We start from the raw sequence: 23371 nt of genomic DNA, 5'->3' as shown, positions 1-23371 counted from the left end.
ACGTTACCATACAGGGTGGACCATCTCACACAGGGCAAATGATCTCTTATTCATCCACATCTGTCATCTCTGCATCTGACTCTGTGTGTCATAAGCTTCTGATTCCTTTCAGACACCTTTTTGTGAGGACATGCTCATGGTACTGCAGAAAGCCAGAAAACCCAATACCAGGAAATCCTACTTATCTAAATGGAAGGAGTTTTCTATTTGGTGTTAGTCACACAACCTGGATCCACTGTCTGTGGATGTTCCATTGGTTCTTTCCTACTTGTGTGAGTTGCTCATTGATAGTTTGGATTACTCCTCTGTGAAAGTCCATTTGTCAGCCATTTCTACCTGTCTGCCTTTGTTTCCCCCTTTGGTTTCCAGGTTTGAGGTTAAACTGTTTCTCAAGGTGTCCTTCACATTAGACCTCCCAGGAAAACTGCTCCTCCTCCTTGGGATTTGAACTTTGTTTTGGAGAAGATGATTGGGGCTCCATTTGAGCCTGCAGCTACAGCTTCTTTGCAACACTGTACTTGGAAAACTGTTCTGTTACTAGCTTTGACTTCTGCCAGAAGGGTATCACAGCTTCAAGTTTTAATGGCTTCCCCACCTTTTCTGATTTTCCATAAGGATAGGGTGTCTTTGCATACTAACCCTTCTTTTATGCCCAAGGTTTTGAATGAGTTGTCTCGTCACCAATCTATTCATTTTCCCACATTTTTCCTTCTCCAAAATCCCCTAGTGAGAGGATTTTACACACCTTGGATGTGCATAGACAACTCAGACTTTATTTGGACAAAACTATGGCTATCAGGAAGTTTGATCAGCTTTTTGTTTCTTTTCATCCCAGGGCTCTGGGTTTGCCTATTTCCAAGCAGACTATTTCCTCTTGGATTTCAGAGGCTATTTATTTTTGTTATGTTTTCCATAAGAATGGAACAACTAGTTACCATCCCCACAAGAGAGATATGCTCAGAACTAGTTCAAAATGATGTGAAGATTACTGATGCAGATCATGCACTTGAAACTTTTTTAAACTTTGAGTCACCAAAAACATTGATGAGGGAAAGGCAGTCCATACCTACTACCCTACTCCGTCTGGCGAAGGCGACGATACAATACCACTGGGGGGTATCAAAAAAAAATCATCAGCTAAAATGTTAACCACACATCACAAGAGGTTGCAAACTGGCTGCTGTGACAGAACCCACACAGTCAGAGTTTTGCTGGCGCCATGTCAGACTCAAAGCCTGTCACAAGTGGTGTACCACATAGTCCGGAAAAAAACAAAGGTTACCCTAGCTACTACCATGGCAGGCCAATCAGCTGAGCACAGAAGAAGTTATCACCTGGGGACCCAGGTTTGTTGAGTGTAGTGTCATTCGACACCCATGTAGCTAAAAGTTAGGAGAAGACCTTCTACATTGCCCACCTTATCATGAAGGGATTTCTCATTAGATCAAGGGAGGTCATAGTCTCCCTATACTCATCACTCATCAGACCAATGATTGAGTACAATGCCCCATTCCTTGTTCAAGAAAATCTTGACCAATGGATGGGAGATCGCAGATATGCAACAGAGGAGGCACAACAAAATAATGGGTATAGTTCCCCATACTAAATAGTATGAACCTATGAACCTATGAACCTAATAGCTTCCCTTTTCATGTTAAGGCTCATTCTACTAGGGCTGTGGCTTCTTCAGATGCTTTCTTTAAGGGTTTGGATACTAATATTTTAGAAGCAGCTACTTGGACTTCTGTACATACATTTAGCAAGCATTACAAATTGGATGTCATCTCCAGATCTAGAGCTGGCTTTGCTAGAGCAATTCTTCATGGCTTTCTAGAGAGCTCTTCTGGTCCTTCCTCCTCCCAGGTTTCCTCCTAAGCTTTGGTACTCTCCCTCATGTAAAGAATGCTGCAACACTATAATAAAAGGACATAGAATAGTTGTGTAAAATCTTACAATAACCATAGATGTCCTTCTCTTCTATGTTGCAATATTCTATCCTTCCCTCCTTTTCCTTGTTGCCTGCATTTGTTCTGGATGTCTGATAACCTTGTTTCCTTATGTTGGTGTTCCTCCTGGGGCATTCGTTTCTGAGGATTGTATGTGTGAAAGTTGCTTTTATGGCCGACATACTCCAAAGCCATTTGTGAAATGTCTCACGTACTAGCATTACTTAAAAGCTCTTGTATACTGGCCAGACGTTGGGTCACCCTTGATGAAGGATCCCTCATGTAAAGAATACTGCAACATAGACGAGAAGGACATGTATGGTTATGGTAAGATTTTAAACAACTATTCTTTCTTTTTCTTTCTAAAGTGGCCAATTTTCATTCTTTTGTTATACATGAGTTGTAGTACTTAAACTCATCTTCCCTACCCCCTAAACACCTCCCCTTCATATCTGTCAAAGTAGCAAACTTTAGGTGTTTGCTGCTGTGATTGATAGCTCACAACAGAAGACAAAGTTCATGAGCTAATAATACTGTGAGTTCTATCTTGCACATTTTCACATGATCCACTGCATGATCATATCTGTTCAGGTCTGGGACCCCAGGATCCCTCAGTGCTGCTCTTTCATCATTTTCTTTGTCACTGAATGAGAATGCCCCAAATAAAGATAAATGGAATAAAACATGTTATTGTACACAGTCACTGAGATCAATCTAAATTTGTAGTTAAAGCTGGAAGACTTGATATGATAGCTAAGCAGTAGTTTATATACTTTATTTAATAGAGACATGTTTTTGTAATTATAATATTTTTTTTCACTCTTTGTCTTTACTGCTTATCAGCCATAAGCCTCCATCTGGTCAATCAGCATATTTGTTCTCCATCACCACAGTGAGGGTCATCTAGGAGGGGTCATCATTTAAGCAGATTTTAGGGGAGGTTCAAGGGCTTTTCTACTTTACCTATGGTTTCTATAAAAGCCCATCTTGCAGAACCAGATATGGCAATGCAATGGGCTGTTCTCACTTGTCATCCTTCACTTCCACATGGGACATTGTTAGCAAGAAATACCATCTCCTCTACTCAAGCAAAAGAAGTGTTTCTCTGGTTCCATTGGAGGAATCACATTTCCCTGTGTGCTGTCAAGTGGCTGCAACCCTCCCCATCCACCCAAAGAGGTGATCAGGCCATGTCCCTTCACTCCTCTCCTCCAGTGCTGGGACTACTTCTTGGACCCCAGTTACCTGGATTGTAATAAGGGCTCCATCTATGTGTGACACAGAGCCAGACTATGGCTATAGTATTTTTTGAAACCTAAATAGTGCTTCATTTTTCTTTTTTATAGATTAATAACTGGGATGTTTCATCATTAAGAACCTCTTATTCATCAATAAGAGATTCTTATTGATGAATTTACCTATATATTTCTGCCTTACAAGAATGTGCTCATGACCACATAAGTTAATAATATCCTACTAGTATTCTCACTAAAAATATGTTGGGCAGATATATTTCAGTCTGAAAAGATATTATCCCAGTCTTAAGTATATATTTTTGTGTTTGTAAGGTACATTTTGTACAGAATGTAAAGTGTTTAAGGAATGAGTTATGATTCAGTTTGATTTTACTCTTAGAGCAACAATGGCATTATCATATGACAACTATTTATTTATTTTATTTTATATTTTTTTATACTGGGGTAGAACACTGGTCTCCCTGGATCTTTTTCAGACTAATGCTGTCTGGTTAAGTGACTTGCTGAAAGTCATACAACTGGACAATGGAGACTGAGTTAATTAAACCCTAGACTACTGGACCTCAGGAAACAGTTTATTAATAGCTCCTTAAGCCTCTGTGCCAACTGCGAGACAATTACATTTAATTGCAAATGGTATCAACATAGACAGCAGAAAGGCCCAAGGTTATCAGTATACTGTTTAGGACATTCCTACACCTATCTGGAATACATACTGTTTATTGCAAACTGGTTTGATAAACACAGTTGACTAATATTCACATATTCTATAACATTCTATAAAACATTTCAGCATTTGGGTAGGTGTGTATATGTGAGTGATTGCAGGTTACAGCTAGTGTAAGGGATTGGGAATGGTGTACATTTAGTATTGTGTATGTGGTGAAATACCCCTGTCCATCCTTATTAATGTGTGCCAGTCATAACCTTACCTGTGGCCTTAACTCCAAATGTACACCTTATCTTAATAACACCCCTTTCCATATTATTACCACTATCCACTATTCACACAAAGCATGTCTGAAGTTAGTGGTAGGGTTTTTGTTAACTAATCACAAAAGGAAACTGTTTTTATTTGGTGATCAGTTGTTGTTTTGAACTATTTTTTTTTTCTTATTGGGGTTAGTATATTTTCAAGAGTACCATCACCAATCACATGTGTTTTCATGCTTGTGCTATTGCATAGCCCAACACAGACATGATTTCAACAATGGTACATATATCAACATTCTCCAAGTAGAAAAAAAAATCTAAACCACCACTTTTGAGACTTTAGTAGCACTGCAACATATGTTCAGACACACTGCCACTTCACTCCAAGCACACACTTACTTTACTTAAATTTGTTTCACTTTACATCCCTCCAAACTTTGTGAACACAACAATGAAATGTCTTTATAACTATTTAAATAAGTGAAGTTGACTGACTTTTGATATATAAAAACAATAAGCTGACTTGTAATCAACCTACCTGTCAACTGCTATCACCCCTCCTCATTGCATTATTGAAAGCAAACAGTATCTACTCCACTAGGACAGAAAAATAAACACAAGTTAAATCCAAATGTTATTATACAAAATACTACATCTAATCATGTTTTTTTTCTTTTCTTTTTCTCGTTTATTCACCAGCTACCACATCTCACTTAATAAATCATTCTAGAATTATCCTCAAGATGCCATACAAACAGTCTAACAACAGCTAACAGAACAATAATAAACCCTCAGATATTACAGTATAACACCCTGACTTGTTAAATTTACAATATGTATGAGCAGACACATATTTAAAATAATAAGTTTAATGTTACCGGCTGCCAGAAAAGCAATTACTAGGAAATGGAAATCAAAATTTAAATGAACTGTAATTAAAGTAATGAATATCGTAAAGGAAATAAAAGAATAGGAGGTAGAATTCTTAGAAGAAGGAAATAGCAAATTATATAGATATAAATGGAATTTCTGAGAAAAATCCATGCAGAATAATGTTCAGAAGTAGGAGTGAAGTTTAAGAGGTGGAAGGAACTGAACAAATTATGTAATATAAGAGTGAATGGTAACTGTTAAAGTAGAAAAAGTGTATATTGCTTGAAAAAATGTTGCTATTTTTTCTGTTATATTAATAATGTACGTGTACCCTTGTCACTGTTTTCATTGTGAGTTAATAAAGATGTTTAAAAAAGAAAGAATCTTTGTCTGTTCTTAACTGGGAATCCTTAAAACTCTGGCTTTAGATGTTGCAATAATTTGATTCAACAGAATCTTCCTCTCCATGTTAAACTCCATAGAACTTCAATGCAGGAAAAGAATCAAATCAAATCCTGCAACATGGATTACACATGGTATAACATAGCTAACCCATAACACAGATAAAACATGGAAAAAGTGACATTTAGATAGGCAGACAGATAGATAAGTAAATAAATAGACTGTAACAGCACTTACGAAACCTAATTAAGAATACCAGCCTAAATGTTAAGGAGAACTACTTTTTTTGACTGCAGGAAAATTGCTATAAAACTCCAAAACACTTTCAATTAATAGTCAGTAAACTTATACAACCTGCCTTTCACAGATGAAATAAAGTATAGCTTAGCTTGCAGATTTAACTCAATACATAATTGTTGCTAACTCTCTCAATAAATTCAATGCACCCAACTCATCAGTAAGGGACAGACACTGACACTTCTGTCGTCTCACTTACCACAACCACTGTCACCATGTTAAAAAAAAAAAAAAAAAAAAAATATATATATATATATATATACACACACACACACACACATATATATATATATATATATATATATATATATATATTCAAAAACTTGAACACACCACTCTTGCTAGCTGCAGAAGCCATTATATACTCTGTATCCATACTTATAAATCAATTTCTCCAAAATGGTATAGTCGCCAGACACTAGAAACAATCCTATGCAATTTCTTTGCAGAAAGCTGGCAAATTGCTTGAACTAACTGTTCATCAGCTCCCTTATCAGCTACCTAACAGAACAAAGTATTGATTTAGGCTAGGCCATAGCACAGAAACATCATTACTAACTTTAGTGAAGTATATTTACTACAAAAAAAATCAAAGAGTAATGGTTACATACTTATTTTAGACTTCTCCAAAGCATTTTTTAAGGTTCACATGCCCAAATAGTACTTACACTCAAGGAACTAGGCCTCAGAAATAATGCACTCAGTTGGTTTGAAAGTTACTTTAGCCACAGAACACATTGTGTACACTGGGCTGATCATCTGTCAGATTCACAACAAGAAACATTAGGCATGCCACAAAGTTCAATTTTAGGATCTTTACTCTCTAATATAGTCCTAAATAAAATGCGTACTGTCTCTCACCCAGCAAATTTAATATAACATGCAGAAGTCTCAACACTAATTTGTGCTGCCTCTTCAGTCAAACAACTCCAAGATGACCTCTAGCATTCTTTTGCAAAAACTGAAAACTGTCTGGAACAATGTAAAAATATCCCTAAATCCAAATAAAACTAAATTGGTGGTACTTTCATCTCCAAACCAGCAATAAAATGATTGTATCTTAACAATATTATCGATCAATAATACCATAACTAAGTAAAAAGTATAAAACAACTAGGAATAATAACAGGCCATAACTTAAGATTTGTTCAGAGTATCAAACATGCAATTCAAAAGGTTAACCTTAAGCTAAGAGTTTTGTAAAGGGAAAGTATTTCTAAAGGAATATTCTTCACCAATTTTAATTAAGTTACAGTCCCGTCAACTAGCTAAACTGAAGTAATCTTATAATAAAATTGCAAAGTTTGCAAGTAACCAAATTAACTGAACATATCACATTGCAGCACTTTACTCCGTTAACTATCTGGATGTCTAATTGAGTAGCTTTTTATCATATTAAGACTGCCCACATCATCCTCTATATCCCAGACAGGTGCCCTATCAGCAGCAGCAAGTTATTAAACTGGTATACCCACCCTCTCCAGAAAACTCATCTCAGTAAACCAACACCTAATACTCAATCAAAAATAAAAATTCAGAACGTTGACTGGCTATGTTCTGTATACAGTGCTAAACTGTGGAACTCTATCCTATCAGTTACTAGAACTATCGCATCTATCTACAGCTTACAACATCTTTGAAGATGCACCTCTCAAGCAAATGGCCATGCAGTTGTAATAACAGCATTATCAAGACATTTTCTTATTATATTCCTTATCTTATTTATAATTTACAATTCCATTGAAATCATACCCATCAGTATAACAGTACTGCCCTTGTACCAACCCTATTACTAATTCCCCACCTCATTAAGTCAAATAAAAAATGTCACTGAATAGTCACGTTTGCTAACATAATCTCCCTGTTTTGGGTTTCAAGTGAATTTAGCTGCTTGGATAAAATATGCACATGCCTTATCTGCTGTCTGTTTGCTGATATTGCAGTGGCAATATGCAATACTCGGTAAAATACACCTAAATGCTCTACTGGTATGACTTGAGTTGTACATGCTATTTATATTATGTTCTACAGATGTGTCTGAGCTTAACATGCTGTAAATACTATACAGTGAAAGAAACATGATTATCACCTATTAGTTGTATGATCTTGAATACTGTAGCATATATTTACTGTTACCACATTCAAATGTATGTAATAAGGATTTTTTTCTCCCTGGGCCTCCACTGAAAAGGGACTTTCCCTAGTCAGACTTTCCAGGTAAATAAAATCAAATAAAAAAATAATGTTTTTGAGATAACAAGAATTTAGTAAAGAAATTTTACCTCTATTATTTTATCTTATAGAGATTTCATTATATTTTTTCTTTTGTTTTACTTTATTTTATCTAAACAACATACTCTGGGATAGTCCATTTTCTGTTTGGAATTTCTACTTCCTTGGAAGAGAGATGAAATCCGACTCCTATTTAAATTGGAAAGACTGCAGTTATGATCCTCAGAATTACAAGATTAAATGAGCAAAACAGCAGTTTATATATTAAGACCAAGGCTATAATAACTTGTAATATTCCCTGTACATGGAAGTACAGTGAACTTAGAATATGAAGTATTAGAGGTGTGAGAAGCATGGTCCCACATATGAAGTGAGGAGGGTGAAGCACCCCTGCAAAAGCAATTTAATAACATTATTACAGTGTGCTTTGTGATTCGCTCTCATTCTGTGAAATTCACACTTATTTATTTTTTTATAGTTGCAGGATTCACACTTATGGGTCTTATACTATAGCTCTAAATCAGTCAGGGACAAATCCAGGAAATAGTCAGGAACACTTTTAAAATATTCACACTATTAACCTGAGACATTGGCAAAATAACAGAAAGGTGTTCACACGTCACTAAATATGCAGAGAATCCTGACATGTGAATGGTGACCTAGAGACCCATGCCATGGTGGCCTTCCAACATTCCCTCTAACAGCTGTACCTCTCCATCCTCAGATGCAGTGGCCTCTCCCAACTGGGTTGAAGAGTATGAGGCCTGATGGAGGTGCCTTAACCCTGTATAGAGACCTGGGAGAATGCACTCTGGGGCTGGGAACTGGTCTTTGATGGATGCTCCTAATAATGCCAGACAGTGAGTGCCCTCTATTCCTTCAAGGAAGCAGACCCACAAGATGAGACTGGTCCTGTGGAACTTGCCTCCAAGGGGCAGATCCACTCATACATGGAATTCTGAATCCCCTGAATTACCAATCCACAGCCTCACATGGGCTTTGTAATTTTTTGTGTCTGGCACCCCAATACAGGTAGCCCTATCTCAACCCTGTCTACTTCCTGACCATGTCAGGATACCCCTGACCTCAGGTTCAGGAGGCACAGCCAGACACCCCTCACTCAAGCAAGACCTTCTGCCATCTGCTTGGTGGTCCTATCTGGACTTCCATCCACTAGAGGGGCTCAGTCACATTCTGCTTATCCAGGCAGGAGCTCTCATGGACCCACTGCCATTTGCCTCACTCTCCTTTATGGACTTCAATCTGGGCAACCACTCTTGTGCTCCCTTTAACCCGAGCAAGAAGCCTCCTTCCCTGGCTGTTATCCCTGATCAGTGCCCCCACAGATTCTACATCTCCTGCAGGTTGCCTAATCATGTTGGATTATTCATGCCTCAGTGCCTCTCAAAGTACCTTCCCTCTTATCCTGCCTGGCCATGTGAAACTCTCCGCGGCCACCAAGGGGCAGATCCACTCTCATACGGACTTCTGAATCTCCCTGACTTAACGATTCAGGGCCTTGTGTGGGACTTTGTAATTTTTTGAGACCAGCACCCCTAGCCATGTGGCCCTGTCTGCATCAGACACCCTTGAGTCCAGGAGCATGGCCAGATGCCCCTCACCATGGGCTGCAGCTCTCCCAGCCTGGCTGCCTTCTGCCTCACACTCTCTTCTGGGCTTCCATGGGGCTGGACCCAATCCAAGCCTCCACTTCTGTCCAGCACTCCTTCTCCAGCTATGTTCCCCTGTCAGGGTCACTCATGCTTCTTCATCTCCTGCAGGCTGCCTAATCATGTCAGATCATTTGTCCCCCAGAACATCTTAGGGGACCTTCCCTCTGATCTTCTTCAGCCTCATGGAACTCTGCTCAGCCACAAGTTATCAGACAGGCTCTCATTTGGAACTTCCATCACATTGGTTCTCCCCTCTGTCCTGCAACTAGAACTTTGCACCTCACAGGGGAATGGCCGTGGGTCCTCACATCCCCATATCCCTCACCCCTCACGGAGTGCCTCCATCTCTCTCTTCCACAGAAATAGAGTCCAATGAACATGCATTGTGTCAAACCTCCTGACTTGCAACCCCTTGCATCTGAGATAAAGAAGTTCACAGAATGGTTTCTCCCCCATGGTTGAAGAACAGGTCAACCCAAGTCCCCTGGTTGTCCCTGGGTCTGAGATACTCTGATGATCCTCTCTCCACTTTGCTGAGGGCCTGAGGGACAGGATCTCAGAAATGGTTTCCCAGGGCAGCCCTTGGCTCATTTGTATAGATGGAAGAGTCCATTGGCTGTCTCTGGGTCTGAGATGCTCCAACAGCCCTATCTCCATTTTACTGGGGTCCTTGGGACATGGGATCCCAGAACTGGCTTCCCTGGATGGCCTTCATCTCATCTGAGTAGATGGCCAAGTCTCCCTGGCCTGACATGGGTCCAAGATACTCTGAGGCCCTCCTCTAACTTGAGGCATTGGCTCAGCCCCTTCCTGGAGCACCGACTCACTGTCCTGGGAGCCACAGCTCTGTCCACAATTGTGGGGGGTCACCAGCTGGGGATGATACTTAAGCTTGGGTCCTCAATCCTTATTCCCATCTGCATTAGATGCATTTCAGCTATCTGAACAAAGGTACCAGAGAGTTAATGGAGAATAACCGGGGGGATTTCTGCCTGCACAGGAGGTCTCAGCACCAACTGGACTCTCCCACCACTGTCAATTAAAGTTCTGCTGGTGATCTGGACTGGCAGTGCAGGAGGCACAGGGTAGGTTAACTGAGCATGGTTCCCACTCCCTGTGATTAGGCAGAGCCAGCCCCTCCACCCACAACCAGAGCTTGGCTTGAGGGCTGACCTTCAACAGACCATAGCTTTTTGCTGCTCTGCTACATATGAAACCCTGACCAAGAATCAGGCTGTCTATGCATGATTTAGCACCCAATTCCCTATGATCATGTGGTGCACTGCTGGAAACATATGGCCGCCTTCCATCTGCACTCTGACCCAGTGAAGAATGTCTCTCCTTGCCAACCTTGTGGCCGGCTATCCCTGGCCAACTGGAAATCCACGGCCTGTGGTATCGTTACATTTAGGTGGAATTCTGACTTAGAGGTGTTCAGTCATAATCTCACAGATGGAAGCTTCCCACTATTGCCTCCTTGACCAAGCACATAGACCAAATTTTTAAATGTGCAGTTCCTCTCATACTGAGCAGGATTACTAATGCTACAACACATCATCACTAGGGTAAAACTAACCTGTCTCACAACTATCTAAACTAGCTCATTTTTCCCATTAGTGGGTGAGCAATCCTATGCTTGATGAATTCTGCTTCACAATGATAAGAAAAGCTGTCACTGAAGGATCATAAAGTGATTTCACACTGAATGCTTGGCCACACAAGCCAGTTATCCCTGTGGTAACTTTTCTGACACCTTCTGCTTAAGACACAAGAAGCCAGTAGTATCATGAGACCCCACTTTCACAGTTTGTATTCATACTAAAAATCAAGATCAAGTGAGTTTTTGCCCTTCTGCTCCATGAGAGGTTTCTGTCCTCACTGAGCTCACCTTAGGACACCTGCATTACTCTTTGACAAGTGTGCCTCTACAGTCAAACAACCCACCTGACACTGTCCCCAGAGCAGGTCGTGCCCTGATGCCTGGGTGTTTGGAGCCAAAAATGAGAACCCCAGTGGGACTCACCCCCTTCCTTACTGGGTAAGTGAAAAAACAATAAGATTAATGGTATTTCCCCAGTGGTTGAGGCCTCCCACTTATTCTACACCTCTCATGTCACTTCACAGTGTTAGAATACAGTCAAGTTGAACAGGGTCTGCCTTCCCTGCTGATTCGGCCAAGCCCATTCCCTTGGCTGTGGCTTCAATAGATAGTAACTAGGGACAGTGAGAATCATGTTCATCCATTCATTTGTGTCACTAATTAAATGATGAAGCATTTGGCTTAATTGGCTATTTTAACAGAGTCATAGTTACTCCTGCCATTTACCTGCACTTCATTGAATTTCTTCACTTTGACATTCAGACAATTAGGCAGAAATCACATCCTGTCAACACCTGCCTCAGGCCTTAGTGATGCTTTGTTATAATTAAACACATAGATTCCCCTGGTTTGCACCCATTCTAAGTCAGCTGCAGGATGATGTGAGATGCCAGTTGGGATCAGTACCCAACACAGCCTGGGTGATCCACATTAAGGGCCCGGCGCATGTCCACAGCCTCTGCTACTGTCCCCCAGCCACCCTTGGGGGAGCACCATGAGGTTGGCTAAACCTCATCCAGCTATGGCACACACACAACCATGCTTCATGGGTGAGCCCAATGAACCCAGCCTTTAGAGACACTCCTCATCCAGAACTTATGGATATGGCTTGATAACTTCCTTTACCTACATTGTTCTAACATACCATAGACTGTTCACCTTGGAGACCTGCTGTGGATATGGGTACACCCTGGCAAGAGGCATACACCCTTTCCTCCAAATTTTCAAGGGCCAGTGAGAGCTCATCTGAAGACACAGCACTTGTGGCACTGTCCAGGGTGCAGACTCCTCTGGCTGGGTGAACTCGGTGAAACCATTCCAGGGTACCCTGCCCTTCACAAAGAGAAGGGAACTCTCTCAGGGACCCCACCAGTTTTTCAGGTTTGTTTGCATCACTGCAGTAGATGTTGCAAGGTACCCACCTCTGCTGCTCCACATTTGGGGATCTGAGATCAACTACCTTTCAATAAGCCAAGGGCGATGGAGACTATCACCCGTTCCTTCAGAATGATGCTCGCCTATCACTCAGGACTGACTGACCCATGTCGAACTGCTATTCCCATGGAACTCTTCTCCAGTTCGGCCTTCAAAGCTCTCATTTGAATATTTGCTACTACCACCAAGATCTGCACCTGCAGTGCTTCCACTCAGCCCCTTGGCCTTGGCTTCTGTGCCACAGCAGAGGCCCTTCTACTCATCATAGCATAGCCCCCTCAGATCCTAGCTCTGGCAATGGCCAGGTATGGGCCCAATGCTCCAGTGGCATCCATTTTCAGGGCTAGCTGATTCAGCAGGTGAGCACACTCCTTAGAATATTCCTATGTCTGTGGGCACTGTCCTGCTGTTTATATCAACTGACACATTTTCTGGCATTTGATGAGCATTGGCATTGGATGCCTCAGTGTTTGGTTTATCCTGCAGTGCCAGTTCTGCTTACCAAAAGTGGTCCACTAGGTGTTTGCATTCCACACCTGGCTCCAAAATACTGAGTTGGGCTTCCCATCCATTTAAAGTTTGAGAATAGATTGAGATCATTTTGTCTCCAACGCCTCTAATCATTCACTTTACCAGATAAAACTATCCACAGAGTACCAGCTATCCTGAGGGAAACTATAAAGGGAACCAACTACTAGATGGCTTAATTAGTCTTTCACCCCTATACTGAGGTTGGATGACTAATTAGCATGTCAGAATCACTATGGACCTCCACCAGTGTTTCCTCTGGTTTTGCCCTGCTCAGGCAGAGTTCACCATCTTTCTTATCCCACCAGGTATGGTCATGCTCCACCTCCCCAACAGGACAGGTGAGATGAGCTAATGGTTGAGCCCCTCTTATAGGCCAGGGAGATCCTGCCTTGGACAGCATACACCATCTCTCACTTTCATTGTGCCACTGGGGTCTCCTGCCCACCCACAGACTCACGCACGTAATAGACTCCTTGGTCTGTGTTTTAAGATGAGGTGGGTGGGTAAATGACATCACCATGGACCCAGGCCCCCAAGGTAAGCCTGCCGGCCTGGTGGCAGGACATGGTGAGTGCAGCAGCAGCTGTCTCCCATGATCCTTTGGCATGGAAAGAGCTGCTTCCATGGGCTGTAACACTCCCTGGAGCCAGTTGTGGTGCACCACCACAGAGGAAGTGAACCCAGCAGTGGTTGGCATGCCAAAGGCTGGTCTCCCACACCCCCCCAGAGAAGGATTTGCCTACCTGGGCAGATGACACCAATGCTGAGTTGAATCCTCCAGGTGGAGCATGCAGATTCCACCCATTTACCTCTGAATGGTTTCATGCCCTCTTGAACTCTCTCTTTAAAGTTTTTTTCAACTTTTCCTTATGGTACTTGTCCTCTATCCATCTCATGCTGGTGCTTAGACTTAGATGGAGTTTACCACCACATTTGGGCTACTTTCATAAACAACCTGACTCTGAGAAGACCTGATCCTGGTGCACTGTGGGCCTCTACTGGCCTCACACCATCTGTGGGCTTAACCTTGATCGCAAGGAATTAGGCCCTCTGGGTGGTGCCAGAGAGACAGACTTCCTTATGCCACATTTCCCTACATCTGTCACCAGGGGATTCAACACTGGGCTCTTCCCTCTTCACTCACCAATACTGAGGGAATCCTCATTAGTTTCTTTTCCTCCGCTAAGTAATATGCTTAAATTTGGCGGGGTGCCATGTTTGATCCAAGGTTGCATTCCGAGCATGGTCATGGTGTTATTGGGGGAACAGAGAGGGACTTTTTAATTATGATCATTATGTATTAAGTGTAATTCACTACATTTTCTCCCAAGGCCAACTTCATGCTTCTTAAGACGGAAGTGGCAAACTTCATGACAACCAGGCAGATGGACAATACAGTTACGACATTGAATCCTACAAAAATGCACTCTATAAGAACTTACATGAGTGCATGGATCATGCTATCCCAAACAGAACCAAGACACTGTCCTTCAAAAAAAGGAAACAAGTCAGGTGGTCCCCTGCCATAAACGAACTCTACAACAGAAGGAAGAAACTGTTGCAAAAGAGAGTAAAATCCCATGAGTGGAGGAGCTCCCTGGTCAGCCTCAGTAAGAAGTTGAGATCCCTTATAGGATCCTCCAAAGCTAGCTATGAAAACAAAATTGCCACTGATTCTAAGGGCAACCACAAAGCATTCTATAGCTATGTCAGAAATCTCACTGGCAACACCCAGATCTGTTTTGAGTTACAGCACGACGGCACGAAAATTACTGAACCAACTGACATTGGCAACATCCTGGCAGATAGGTTCAATGCTAACTTTACCCCCCCCCACACCCCCTAAAGGGCTCATATCTATACAGGAAGAATGCAGAATCCCTGTAATCACACCTATGCAGGTAAAAGCTGCATTCTCTAAAACCAAAAACACAGCATCCGTGGGACCGGACAACATCCCAGGCTGGTTTTACATGAACTTCAGAAAAAAATGGCTTCCCACCTAAGCACCATGTACAATCATAGTCTCATGTCAGGCTTTGTGCCCACTGAATGGTGCACAGCAACAGTTATCTCACTCCACAAAGGGGGAGCCACCACTGACACTGGGAACTATCTCCCTATTAGGCTGATGAGCCTGGTCTACAAGGCCATGGAACGTATCATCATGGAACTCATAAACAAAGAAATTGGTAACCTCCAAACTCTGGACCCCACCCAGTTCAGGTTTGTGAAAGGCAGATCATGCCTTCTGAACCTGATTGACTTCTTTGAGGCAGTCACCAAAACCGTAGATGAGGGTAAGGTGGTTCACACAGCCTATCTTGAGCTCGCCAAGGCTTTTGACATCATGCCCCATTCTGGAATTATAGCTAAATTCACTAAACTAGGTATAAATCCTTATGTCACAAGATGGGTTGCCAACTGGCTCACTGACAGAACCCACACTGTAAAAGTTGCAGACTCCAAATCTGACCTCAAATCAGTGACAAGTGGAGTACCACAGAGTTCAGTCCTGGGACCTCTCCTGTCTGGTATCTACTTATCTGATATACAGGCTAACACAGAAGGCCTCTGGCTAATGAAGTTCACAGATGACTGCAAACTAGGAGCCATAGTCAAGTCCCCAAATGATGTGGACATCCTACAGGAGGGCCTCACTGAAACAGATGCCTGGTGTCAGAGGCATGGCCTCAAGCTCAATGCCAAAAGTGCATTGTCATCCCCTTTGGTAAAAACTCTATACCCATGAATTACCACATAAACGGCAGTCTACTTAATACCAAATGTGTGATAAGAGACATTGGGACCCAGGTGGACAGTAGTCTCTCCTTTGATAATCACATCTCCACAGTAGTCAGGAAATCCTTCTATGTGGCACACCTCATCACAACAGGGTACTCATCCAGGAAGAAAGATGTCATTGTTCCCCTCATCTCAGCACTCATTAGACCCATTATAGAGTACAATGCCTCTTTTGGAATGTACCTCACAAGACATCTGCAGCAGCTGGAAAGGCCACAGAAGTACCTCACAAAGAGGATTACTGGCCTCAAACAGATGCCCTACACTGACCATCTCAAAAAACTCCAGCTTTACTCTGCAGCATATTGCCTACTCTGAGGAGACCTCTGCCTAACATATAAAACAATGTTAAACCCAGAGCTGTTGGACATGCTACATCTTAAGAAGTCCCAATCCCTCTGAGCTACATGCTCTAGGGATCTAAACCATGTCACCACAATAAACAGGACATGATGGAGGGATACATTCCTATCTCAGAGACTTCCTATACTCTGAAACAAGCTACCCATCTATGTCAAGCAAAGTTCCTCATTACCACTCTTCAAGAAAAATCTTGAAGAGTGGATGGGAAATAGGAAATACACCCTGGGGATCATATCTGTGGCTCTGCTTGACAGGGGCACAGGAAATTAACTTTCTTGGGTGGCGTAAGCCAGGGAACCTTGTTGGCTAGGCTTAGTTAGGCCCTTGGGCTGACAGCCTAGTACCTACCTATGAACCTATGAACCTATGATTATGAAGAACAGATATAAAATATGAGGAGAAATCAAGGGAGTCCCTGAAAAACAGGGGTGGTTGAGAGGTATGCCTTATATTGCTAGCAGAGACCTGATGAAGTCTAGCAGATGTGAAAGAATCTAGCTGTTTTCACCTCCCACTCCAGGCTAGCAAGCACTTGTTTACCTTTCCATAATACAATGTCTTTCACCACTGACTGAATGTCAAAATTTTCTCTTCAGATGGAAAGGCCATAATGAGATGATGCATACTATGATTTTTGATAATCCAGCCATTTCATTTTGTATATCCAAAAGGAAGATTTTTTTCTAGATTGCTTGTTTGAAAGTGAGCAATGATCATGCTGTCATTACCCTTAGTAATGTGTAATTTAGATGAGATGTCCTTCCAGCCACAGGCAGGACTGACACTTTCTCAAAATCATTTCAGTTTCATTAAGTTATGCTTCTGTTTTGCACATAGTGGAGTAAACAATTACTAAGATATTTTTGGGATTCCAGGTTGCAATGTCTCCCTTGTAACCCTTTGAATGGGATGTGGTACTGGTTTAAAACTATGTATTCAGTTATTATGAATCTTTCTTCTAGTATGTTACATTGAGTGTGTATGTGTGATTTAGGTTTGTGTAATAAAATAAAAAGGAAAAATCATAAAGAAAGCATTATTCCATAATAAGACAGAGGGCCAGATTCACGAAGGCTTGCATGGAGTCTTAGAGTAGAGTAAGACTCCATGCAGCCATCATGTCCGACAAGCGATCCAGGAACAGCCTGTAGGGGTGTGTAAGAGAGCTCCTAAAACGGCTCTTACACGGACAGGGCTAGGATATGCAAATTACCTCAATAGCAGGCGAAAGGCATGCAAATGAGGTAGATTTGCGATTCAGGAAACCCGAACCTGTCCGAGTAAGAGCAGTATTATTTGCAGAAATGTACTCAGTTGACAAATGAGTACCATTCTGCAAATAGCAAAATGGAGCCATGACAGCTCCAAATAAAGGTTGCATCCAGTGCAGGAAGCATGCCAATGACCAAATATACGGCCATTGGAAATGTTTCCTGCTGCAATATGAAAATAAAAATATTTTTTTTTTGCCGATTTCCAATGTTTAAGCATAGCGCAGCACCACGCAAACGGGCTGCACTCTAAAACCCAGAATACTAAAAATTAAAACCCACAAATGTGGATTTTATTGAAATTGTTAATGTACAATGCACGGGAATGGCAGGCTGAAGACAACATTGCCACCAAGTAGAGGTTGCTAAGGGGGGAAGCTCAGTTTAAGACATGTAACCAAGCATTAGTAGGCAATCCTATGTAAATGAGTGTTAAGATAGTGAATCGCAAGTTTACATAGCAGATGAGCACAGTCAGTGGAGTGTAGGAGTAGGATATGGGGAGTAACAGAGTAGAAGATAGGTGACATCACGAGGGGGGTATGTATGAAAGAAGTGAAGCTCATTGGAGCAGAGTGGCATGTGTCAGCTGTCATTTATACATCATGGAAAGAAGTGTGTCAACAGGTAGGCTAGGGAAAGCCAAGAAATGGAAGGTGTATGCCATGGATAACACCAGAGTTTCTTACTGAATGGGTATGCGCACGTGTGCGCATGTGTAAACCCGAGTAAGACAGAGTGCGCGTGTGTAAGCGTGAGTGTGCACATTTAAGCCGGCGTAAGCATGTATAAGGCTGTTTAAAGAGTTGTAAGCGTGTTTGCGCTGGTGTACGCGCGTTTTAACCCGAATAAGCAAATTTTAGCCCGTGTAAGCATGTGTGCATGCATGTTAGCTGCTGTGCGCATGCTTGCACTTGTGTGCGTGGCGCACCCCCTCCCCCCCCGAGGAAACAGAAAGGAAAAAGGAAGCACAACAAATAGTAGGAAGCTACCAGGGAGTACTAGCAGAGTTAGCAGGTGAAAACAATCAGAATCAGGCAATTACACAGCAGTACACTAGCCCAGCCCAGCCTAGCACTTAAAACTCTGCAAACAACAGTCCAGTATGTTTCTCACAACAGACACTGCAGTAATCTAATAGAAGTGAAAACTGAAAAAGCTTTATTGAGACAAAGAAATGTTAGGGGCTGCCATTGCTGTTATAAGGCGATATATGCAACATGCTGAGGGTGGTGACAATGGAAATGCTGCTGGACAACCCACAGTGAGGAGACGGAAAAGAGTGTACAGGCCCAGGGTAACCTACCAGGGGCTACATGAGCTGGAGATAGTGGAGCACTGTAGAGTGGACAGAGACCTCCTGCAGCAAATTGTTGAGCTGTGCAGGCCATGCCTCACACACAGAACTAACAGAGGGGAACCCATCCCAGTGGAAACCAAGGTATGTGTTGGCCAAAGAATATTATCAACAGGTACCTTCCAGAGACCAACTGGTGATATGATGGGGATATCACAGGCATCAGCATCCAGGGTACTACACCAGTTCCTAGATGCCATGTCAGCACATGTCAGTGATCATGTATATTTCCCCAATTTCCATGAGGTATTGGCCAGCAATATGCGTCTCTTCCAGTAAATAGCGGAATACCCTGATGTAGTGGATGCAATGCACTGCATGCACATATGCATCAAAGCACCAGCTGGCCAGCGTGGTAGTGTCTACTTCAACCGCAAGGGATTCCCCTCCATCAACTGTCAGGTCATGTGTGATCCCCAGGGCATAATACTGAATGTGTGTGCAGGCTGTCCTGGAAGCTACCATGATTTTCATATCTGGCATCTGACACAGCTGTACCAGACATTTGCCAATGGGGACATCCCACATGGTCACCTAGTGGGGGATGCTGGCTATCCACTGGAGCCGTGGCTGATGACACCCATCAGAAATGCACACACACCTGAACAGGAACGACATAATGAGGCACACGCACAAACACGTAGTGTAATAGAGCGTGTGTTTAGGCTGCTCAAGTCACGGTTCTGGTGCCTGGACACATCTGGTGGAGCCTTGCAGTACTCACCAACTACATGCACCCAAATTGTCATGGTATGTGCTATGCTACATAATATAATCCTGTGAAAACAGCTGCAGCAGGACCAGCATAGGCCTGGGCCAAACAGCCCCCCACCATTGCCAAGGCCATCACAGGCAGAGCGTGACTCGGAGGAGGAACAACCTGAGCCTGCCCCAGCAGGCAGAAGGAGGCATGCCCAATATGCTTTGGCCTTGGCAAAGAGGCAACGCATAGCACATACACTGGCTCAGTAGGAACTCTGGAAATGATACCTCTCTCTGACTCGCACATATAGTAAAAGGGATGCCTAAGTTGACACTACCTGCTTTCAAACATGTGCAGGGAGTGTAGTATGTGCATCCGACATAAGCAGCCCTGCAGCACCACCTAAGGCATGATTGCCATGTGTTGAGCAATATAAAGCAGTGCTAAACAGCATTTACCACCATGTAGTATATGCAAACAAAATTGCACACACCAACTAGCACAACTGTGGTCAATGTTCATTAATATTGGCAATGTCCAGCAATGTTGGTGAATATTGAGCAATGTTGGACAAGCCTGGTCTAAGTAGGGCATAGCTGAACAAAAGCCAACATGCTCATATTTACTTAACAGGCCCTTAAGCAGTCTGGTCTGCTCAGTATGAAAATATAAAGCAGTGATGGGTCTCGAACCCAGGATACTGTGCACTATAGCTAAAGTACTGAACCACTAAACCATGACAGTATTACAGTGGTCTACCTGTATGAAGGAATGTTGATAAGTCTATGCAAAGTATTTCATGGAAACCCTGCAGGCACAGCATAATCCTTATAGGTTCATAGGTTCATAGGTCCATAGGTTTATACTAGGCTATCTGCCCTAAGGCATTTATAAGCCTAGCCCAAATTTTTGTGGCTTACGCCACCCCTTATATGAAAAAATACTGTGCCCATTAGTTTGTTGTGCCTCCGTCCAGCAGTGACACAGAGATGATTCCCAGGGTAAACCTACGATCTCCCATCCACAGGTCTAGATTTCTCTTGAACAGAGTCAGCGAGGTGCTCTGCCTCACATGGACCGGGATTTTATTCCACAGCATAGGGAGTCTCTGAGTGATAAATCTATCCCTCCAGCATGTCCTATTTATATCCGTGCTAAGGTTTAAGTCGCTTGCTCTAGTGGTTTTGGTGGATTTGGATTTTTTGAGGTGGAGCATGTCCATTAATTCCGGGTTGGACATGGCCTTGTATGTCAGGCACATGTCACCTCTGAGCAGACGGTATGCGACTGAATAGAGCTGGAGTTTCTTCAATCTGGCAGCATATGACAGATTTTGGAGTCCCTTTATCCTTTTGGTGAGGAACTTTTGGGGTCTCTCCAATTGCTGCAGATGTCGGGTGAGATACATCCCGAATGGGGCATTGTACTCGATCATTGGTCTGATAAGTGAAGAGTACAGGGAACAATGACCTCACTAGATCTCGGTGTGAATACCTTCATGATCAGGTGGCCAATGTAGAAGGTCTTTCTAACCACTTTAGCAATGTGAATGTCAAAGAAAGGCCACTGTCAACCTGGGTCCCCAGGTCCCTGATAACCTCTTCTGTGCTTAGTGGATTGCCACCTATATGGTAGCTTGGGGTTACCTTGTTTTCCCGAAGGGTATGACTATACATTTTTGGCGTTTAACTTCAGGCCATGGCTCTGGCACCAGCTATCTGTTTCCGTGAGTCCCTTCTGAAGGATATCCGTGTCCGATGCACTTCCCACTATGGCCCAGTTTGCAGTCATCTGCAAACTTTGTCAGCCAAAGTCCTCCCATGCTGGCCTGTACTTCTGAGAAGTACATGCCAAACAATAGGGGGCCAAGGACCGAGCCCTGTGGGACACCACTTGTGACCGGCTTGGAGTCTGACACAGCGCCAGCAACTCTAACCCTGTGGGTTCTGTCCTTAAGCCAGTTTGCAACCCATCTTGTGACATATGGGTTTACATTTAAGCTGGTAGTTTTTCTACAATACCCGAGTGGGGTATTGTGTGAAGCTTTGCAAGGTCAAGATAGGCTGTATGGACTGACTTTCCCTCATCAATGGCCTTGGTGACTGTTTCGAAGAAGTCGACCAAGTTCAAAAGGCATGATCTTCCCTTGACAAAGCCAAACTGGGTCGGGTCCAATGTCTGCAAGTCCCCTATATCTTTGTTTATGAGCTCCATTATGATCCTCTCCATAGCTTTGCAGACTAGACTTGTTAAGCTTATGCGGTAATTACCAGGGTCCGTGAGGCGCCTTTGTGGAGTGGGACCACAGTTGCCGTACGCCACTCCTTGGGCACGTATCCTGTGGTAAGGCTGAGATTAAACAGCTGCCTTATGTGCGGGGTTAATTCATTCCTCATTTAGCTCGTGTAGCACACAGCCGGGGACACCATCCGGTCCCATTGATGCTGTGTATTTAGCTTTAGAGAGAGCAGCTTTTACCTGCGCATTTGAGATGTCCGGGAGGCTACACTCGGCTGGGATAGTTATCTCTCCTTTAGGGGAGAGGGGTGAAGTTTGCACTGAACCTGTCTGCCAGTATGTTGGCAATGTCTGTGGGTTCAGTGATTTTTGTATCATTTTGGACTAATTTTGAGCATATCTGGGAGTTTCCTCCCAGATTCCTAACATAGCTGAAAAAGGCCTTATGATTGTCCTTTGAATCCATGGCAATTTTTCTCTCAAAATTGGCCTTAGTTGATTTTATGAGTGCTCGTAATTTTTTACTAATAATGATCAGGGGTGACTTCCCTTTTATGGATTTTGTTCTATCATGTAATAGCTTTCTCCTCTTATTGTAAAGTTTGTTAATAGCTGGGGTCCACCAGACTGTCGAGTTATGACACATAGGTGAGTCCTGCAGTGAGAACAGAACCTGACTTCCAACACACACAGTATAAATGTTAATACTGGTCATGTTCGCACACATCAACAAATGTAGTGGACCTCAGATAGCAACATACTGAAGGGTCACACTGGGTATGCTCACACACTTGGAATAAATGAGACAAATGTCAGGCAACAAAACACGGAATGGTGGAAGTGGGCATGCTCACACACTTAGGCCATGTCTGAGTACAGCAGTGGGCCACGCATATCTGGCAGTTGCATGTGTTAACCCAGGAACTTGTCACTATACAGCAATCCGCCCTGTGCACACAGTTATATGACAACAGACACATCTAAAATATAGTGGAACCCTGTCATAATCAAATATGTTCTGCAGATACCGAAGTTGTTCATAGAAACTGGTAAAGCAAAGATGATAAAGACCTGCAAACAGTATCAGCAATAAACATTGTGCATCTTGAACATTAGCATAGGTTCAGAGGTCGATACTAGGCTATCTGCCCTAGGGCATGTACAAGCCTAGCCAGAGTGTGTTTGGCATTCGCAACCCTGTCAGATTACTACACTGTGTGTGTGAATAGTAGGTCACACAAGATAGCCCATGTACGTTAAGGCTAGTGTGCCTCTGTCTAGCAGGGACACAGAAGATATCCCAGGGGTAAACATGCGATCACCCATACAGTCATCAAGATGTCTCCAGTAGGTGGTCAGTGGTTGGCTCTGCCTATGTGAAACTGGGATTACATTCTGGAGTGAGTGGAGCCTCTGGGATAAGAATCTGTCCCTCCACAATGTCCTATTAACATCTG

General features: G+C 42.9%; 1 pseudogene; it reads right to left on the bottom strand.

The window, feature by feature from the left end:
- Positions 1–10759: 10759 nt before the first annotated feature.
- On the bottom strand, positions 10760–14409 carry LOC122791883 (annotated as a pseudogene).
- Positions 14410–23371: the final 8962 nt, after the last annotated feature.

The sequence above is a fragment of the Protopterus annectens genome, chromosome 17.part0 (assembly GCF_019279795.1).
Source record: "Protopterus annectens isolate FY-2018-M chromosome 17.part0, PAN1.0, whole genome shotgun sequence".
Lineage (NCBI taxonomy): Eukaryota > Metazoa > Chordata > Ceratodontiformes > Protopteridae > Protopterus > Protopterus annectens.
Note: the sequence above shows the minus strand (reverse complement) of the source record. Positions and strands in the feature narration are given on the sequence as shown.